The following is a 7254-nucleotide window of genomic DNA, read 5'->3' as shown; positions in this document are numbered from 1 at the left end:
GCAATTAATAACTTGCCAGTAATAAAGGACATTCATATTCTGACTATCTCTGAAACTCAGAAACTTAGACAATGCCTTTGATGATACAGTGGTAGCAACAGAAGGTTATAATGTTTACAGAAAATACACAAATGCCAGTGGTGGAGGTGTTGCTGTTTATATTCAGAACCACATTCCTGTAAAGATTAGAGAGGATCTAATGTTAAATACTGTTGATGTAATATGACTACAGGTTCATCTGCCTCACCTAAACACCCGTTCTTGTGGGAAGCTGCCTCAGACCACCAAGTGTTAACAGTCAGTATCTGGATAACATGTGTGGAATTTTTATTTATTTTATTTTACCGTTATTTTATCAGGTAAATTGACTGAGAACACATTCTCATTTACAGCAACGACCTGGGGAATAGTTTCAGGGGAGAGGAGGGGGATGAATGAGCCAATTGTAAGCTGGGGATGATTAGGTGGCCATGATGGTATGAGGGCCAGATTGGGAATTTAGCCAGGACACCGGGGTTAACACACCTACTCTTACGATAAGTGCAACGGGATCTTTAATGACCTCAGAGTCAGGACACCCGTTTAACATCCCATCCGAAAGACGGCACCCTACACAGTGTATAGGGTGCCCTGGGGCATTGGGCTATTTTTTTTTAGACCAGAGGAAAGAGTGCCTCCTACTGGCCCTCCAACACCACTTGATAACGTATGTGATATCAAGAGAGAGGTATATTTTCTGGGTGACCTAAATATTGACTGGCTTTCATCAAGCTGCCAACTCAAGAAAAAGCTTAAAACTGTAACCAGTGCCTGCAACCTAGTTCAGGTTATCAGTCAACCTACCAGGGTAGTTACAAACCAGAGGAATGAAATCATCAACATGTATTGATCACATCTTTACTAATCCTACAGAAATGTACTTGAAAGCAGTATCCAGATCCATCAGATGTTATGATCACAACATAGTAGCCATATCTAGGAAAACCAAAGTTCCAAAGGCTGGGCCTAATATAGTGTATAAGAGGTCATACAGTAAATTTAGAGGTGATTCCTATGTTGAAGATGTAACAAATATCTGTGGTGTGTAATGAGGAGCAACCAGACGCTGCACTTGACACATTTATGAAATTGCTTATCCCAGTTACTAACAAGCATGCACCCATTAAGAAAATGACTGAAAACTGTTAAATCCCCATGGATTGATGAGGAATTGAAAAATTGTATGTGTCACGCCCTGACCTGAGAGAGACGGTTTATTTCTCTATTTTGTTAGGTCAGGGTGTGGGGGTGGGCATTCTATGTATTGTATTTCTTTGTTTTGGCCGAGTATGGTTCCTAACCAGAGGCAGCTGTCTATCGTTGTCTCTGATTAGGAATCATACTTAGGCAGCCTTTTCCCACCTGTGTTTGTGGGTAGTTGTTTTCTGTTTCTGTACCTGACAGAACTGTGCGCTTTCGTTTCCCTTTGTTATTTTTGTTTGAGTGTTTGTTTGATTTAAATAAATAATCATGAACACGTGCCACGCTGCATTTTGGTCACCTCTCTACGACAATCGTTACAGAACTACCCACCACAACTGGATCAAGCAGCGTGCCCGGGAGGAGATGGATTCCTGGTCTCTGGAGGAGTTGGAGGAGAGGAGAGACTGGACTTGGGGGCAAGTATTGGAGAGATACAGAAGCCTGCCGGGGAAGCAGGTGAAGGCAGCGAGAGAGGAACTAGCACGGCAAGGACGGAAGCACGAGAGGGGGGGGCACACGGGTAGATTAGCGGAGTCAGGGTTGAGACCTGAGCCAACTCCCCGTGCTTATCGTGGTGAGCATGTGCCTGCTCCTCGCACTCTCCCTCCAGTGCGCCTCCACAGCCCAGTACGTTCTGTGCCTGCTCCTCACACTCTCCCTCCAGTGCGCCTCCACAGCCCAGTGCGTCCTGTGCCTGCTCCTCGCACTCTCCCTCCAGTGAGTCTATTCAGCCTCGTACGCCCTGTGCCTGCTCCACGTACCAAGCTGTCAGTACGTCTCCTCAGTCCAGTGAGACCTGTTCCAGCGCCATGTAAGAAGCCTCCAGTGATGATCCATGGCCCGAAGCCTGCAGTGATGATCCATGGCCCGGAGCCTGTAGAGATGATCCATGGCCCGGAGCCTGTAGAGATGATCCATGGCCCGGAGCCTGTAGAGATGATCCATGGCCCGGAGCCTGTAGAGATGATCCATGGCCCGGAGCCTGTAGAGATGATCCATGGCACGAAGCCTCCAGTGATAATCCATGGCCCGGCGCCTGTAGGGATAATCCATGGCACGGAGCCTCCAGTGATAATCCATGGCATAGCGCCTGTAGCGATGGTCCCCGGTACGGAACCTCCTGAGGCGGCCTGCGGCCCAGAGTCTTCAGCGGCGGCCCAGAGTCTTCAGCGGCGGCCCAGAGTCTTCAGCGGCGGCCTGCGGCCCAGAGTCTTCAGCGGCGGCCCGCGGCCCAGAGTCTTCAGCGGCGGCCGGCAGTTCAGAGCCTCCGGCGATTATCCACGGTCTGGTTCCTCCGGCGACACAGAAGCGGGAGGATCAGCGGGCGGAGTGGGGGCTACGCCCCGAACCAGAGCCGCCGCCAAGAGTAGATGCCCACCCGGACCCTCCCCTATAGGTTCAGGTTTGCGGCCGGGAGTCCACACCTTTGGGGGGGGGGGGGGGGGGGAGGAGGACTGTCACGCCCTGACCTGAGAGATGGTTTATTTCTCTATTTTGTTAGGTCAGGGGGTGGGCATTCTATGTATTGTATTTCTTTGTTTTGGCCGAGTATGGTTCCTAATCAGAGGAAGCTGTCTATCGTTGTCTCTGATTAGGAATCATACTTAGGCAGCCTTTTCCCACCTGTGTTTTGTGGGTAGTTGTTTTGTGTTTCTGTACCTGACAGAACTGTACGCTTTCCTTTCCCTTTGTTATTTTTGTTTGAGTGTTTGTTTGATTTAAATAAATAATCATGAACACGTGCCACGCTGCATCTTGGTCCCCTCTCTACGATGATCGTTACAGTATGGTTGAGAGGGATGAGGCAAAAGGAATGGCAAATAAGTCTGGCTGCACAACCGATTGGCAAACATACTGCAAATTTAGAAATCATGTGACTAAACTGAATACAAAGAAGAAGAAACAACACTATGAAAGATAAATGACAAAGAATAATAGTAAAAAGCTTTGGAGCACCTTAAATGAAATTTTGGGAAAAAAGGCCAACTCTGCTCCATCATTCATTGAATCAGATAGCTCATTCATTACAAAACCAACTGATGTTGCCAACTACTTTAATTATTTTTTTCATTGGCAAATTAGCAAACTTAGGCATGACATGCCAGCAACAAACACTGACACTAAACATCCAAGTATATCTGACCAAATTTTGAAAGACAAGAATTGTACTTTTGAATTCCATAAAGTGAGTGTGGAAGAGGTGAAAAAGGTATTGTCTATCAACAATGACAAGCCACAGGGGTCTGACAACTTGGATGGAAAATTACCGAGGATAATAGCAAACGATATTGCCACTCCTATTTGCCATATCTTAAATGTAAGCCTACTAGAAAGTGTGTGCCCTCAGGCCTGGAGGGAATCAAGTCATTCCACTACCTAGGAATATTAAAACCCTCTTTACTGGCTCAAATAGCCAACCAATCAGCCTGTTACCAACCCTTAGTAAAGTTTGGGAAAAAATTGAGTTTGACCAGATACAATGCTATTTTACAGTAAACAAATTGACAACAGACTTTCAGCACGCTTATTATGAAGGACATTCGACAAGCACAGCACTGACAGAGAAATTACTGATAAAAAGATTGTGGAGGCTGTTTTTTTTTAGACTTCAGTGCAGCTTTTGACATTATCGATCATAGTCTGCTGCTGGAAAAACGTGTTATGTGTTAAGGCTTTACACCTCCTGCTATATTATGGATAAAGAGTTACCTGTCTAACAGAACACAGAGTGTGTTCTTTAATGGAAGCCTCTCCAACATAATCCAAGTAGAATCAGGAATTCACCAGGGCAGCTGTCTAGGCCCCTTACTTTTTTATATCTTTACTAACGACATGCCACTGGCTTTGAGTAAAGTCAGTGTGTCTATGTATGCAGATGACTCAACACAATTTTTTATTTTAAAAATGTATTTAAACATTATTTAACTAGGTAAGTCAGTTAAGAACACATTCTTATTTACAATGATGGCCTAGGAACAGTGGGTTAACTGCCTTGTTCAGGGGCAGAATGACAGATTTTTACCTTGTCAGCTCGGGGATTCGCTCTAGCAACCTTTCGGTTACTGGTCCAACGCTCTAACCACTAGGCTACCTGCCGCCCCACTAGGTTACCTGCCGCCCCTATACACTATACACATCAGCTACTACAGCGACTGAAACAAAGTGCTGCAGTTAGTTTCAGAATGGGTGTCAAGGAATAAGTTAGTCCTAAATATTAAAAAAAACTAAAAGCATTGTGATTGGGACAAATCATTCACTAAACCCTAAACCTCAACTAAATGTTGTAATAAATAATGTGGAAATTGAGCAAGTTGAGGTGACTAAACTGCTTGGAGTAACCCTGGATTGTAAACTGTCATGGTCAAAACATATTGATACAACAGTAGCTAAGATAGGGGGAAGTCTGTCCATAATAAAGCGCTGCTCTACCTTCTTAACAGCACTATCAACAAGGCAGGTCTTACAGCCTATAGTTGTGTTGCACCTGAACTACTGTTCAGTCGTGTTGTCAGGTGCCACAAAGATGGACTTAGGAAAATTGCAATTTGCTCAGAAGAGGGCAGCACGGCTAGCCTTGGATGCACATAGAGAGTAAACATTAAGAATATGCATGTCAATCTCTCCTGGCTCAAAGTTGAGGAGAGATTGACTTCATCACTACTTGTATTTGTAAGAGGTAACGACATGTTGAAAGCACCGAGCTGTCTGTTTAAATGACTAGCACACAGCTCAGACACCCATGCATACCCCACAAGACATGCCATCAGAGGTCTCTTCACAGTCCCCAAGTCCAGAACAGAATATGGGAGGCGCACAGTACTACATAGAGCCATGACTGACCATAACCTGTTGTTGAAAAAACATATGTGCTATAGCTTTTCAGAGCTATCAATCTAATAGAACTAATATAACTCAAAGGGCTTTCGTTAATGGAAGCTTCTCTAATGTCAAACATGTAGTGTGGTGTACCGCAGGGCAGCTCTCTAGGCCCTCTACTCTTTTCTATTTTTACCAATGACCTGCCACTGGCATTAAACAAAGCATGTGTGTCCATGTATGCTAATTATTCAACCATATACGCATCAGCAACGACAGCTAATGAAGTCACTGAAATCCTTAACAAAGAGTTGCAGTCTGTTTTGGAATGGGTGGCCAGTAATAAACAGGTCCAGAACATCTCTAAAACTAAGAGCATTGTATTTGGTACAAATTATTCCTTAAGTTCTAGACCTCAGCTGAATCTGTTAATGAATGGTGTGGCTGTTGAACAAGTTGAGGAGACTAAATTACTTGGCGTTACCTTAGATTATAAACTGTAATGGCCAAAACATATAGATTCAATGGTAGTAAAGATGGGGAGAGGTCTGTCCGTAATAAAGAGATGTTTTGCTTTTTTGACACCACACTCCAAAAAGCAAGTTCTGCAGGCTCTATTGATTATTGTCCAGTTGTGTGGTCCAGTGCTGCAAGGAAAGACCTAGTAAAGATGCAGATGACCCAGAACAGAGCGACACATTTTGCTCTTCATTGTAATCAGAGGGCTGATATAAATACTATGCATGTCAGTCTCTCTTGACTAAGAGTTGAGGACAGACTGACTGCATCACTTCTTTTTATAAGAAACATTCATGTGTTGGAAATCCCAAATTGTTTGCATAGTCAACTTACACACAGCTCTGACACACACTTACCCCACCAGACATGCCACCAGGTGTCTTTTCATAGACCCCAAATCCAGAACAAATTCAAGAAAGCATACAGTATAATATAGAGCCCTTATTGCATGGAACTTCCTTCCATCTCATATTGCTCAAATAAACAGCAAACCTGGTTTAAAAAAACAGATAAAGCAACACCTCACAGCACAACGCCTCTACCCTATTTGACCTAGATAGTTTGTGTGTATGCATTGATATGAAGGCTACGTGTGCCTTTAAAAAAAAAATGTATGTAGTTCAGTCCTTGAGCTGTTTTTGTCTATTGATGTTCTGTATTATGCCATTCTGTATTATGTTTCATGTTTTGTGTGGACCCCAGGAAGAGTAGCTGCTGCTTTTGGGGATCCTAATAAAATACCAAATGACTAACTGATGCAAGCAGTAGAATCAGATAAAAAAAATGGATAAAAATACACCTTATGGAACAGCGAGGACTGTGAAGCAACACAAACATAAGCGCAGACGGATACACACATGATAACATACACACTATACACACATACACATGGATTTTGTTGCAGATATGTGGTCGTGGAGTAGGGGCCTGAGGGCATACACTTAGTGTGTTGTGAAATCTATTATGAATGTATTGTAATGTCTTCCTTAATTTTGCCAGACCACAGAAAGAGTAGCTGCTAATGGGGATCCATAATAAATTCAAAATACAAATGTAATGTAGCCTACCAATGGATGGGACAGGATCAAATGGAAAAACTGTTTTTGATCACTCATATTTCTCACTCCTCATCTAAATCTAGCAGGCAAATAAGTCAGTTAAGCCCCCAGTCACCTGCCCAGGTAGCAATGAGGAATCGGCCCAGAAGCGGACCTCTTCGGGGGGGGGCGGAACTGATTGAATCGGGACAGAATCGGGTTTCGGACTCGGCCCGGAAACAAAATGAATGACTGCCCAGAATCGCAAATGCAAATGTTAATACATGTATACACAATTACCCGGTTTGGTCATTTTAAATATTACTATAATACATTTTATGCATACAAATTATACGCATCCACAAAAAAAATGTTATGTCGGAGGAAACACTGTACACCTGGTGACCGTGTCAGCGTGCAGTCGCCTGTCCCGCTGCGCCACTCGGGATGCTCCATTCACAAAGTCTTTAATGCTTATCAATTGCCTTGCACAAAGTATCAAAATACTAAAATACAACTTAAACAGGACTCTTAAAGAATTTCATTGAAATGTTAATTGTATTTTTTTATCACAGAAACAATGAGAAAATATGGAAAAATACATTAAAATGAAATGTTAATTATATAAAGCAACCCGTGT

The sequence above is a fragment of the Salmo salar genome, chromosome 09, assembly GCF_965601325.2.
Source record: "Salmo salar chromosome 09, fSalSal1, whole genome shotgun sequence".
In the NCBI taxonomy this organism is placed as follows: Eukaryota; Metazoa; Chordata; class Actinopteri; order Salmoniformes; family Salmonidae; genus Salmo; species Salmo salar.
The sequence above is the reverse complement of the archived record's forward strand: the minus strand, read 5'-3'. Positions refer to the sequence as shown.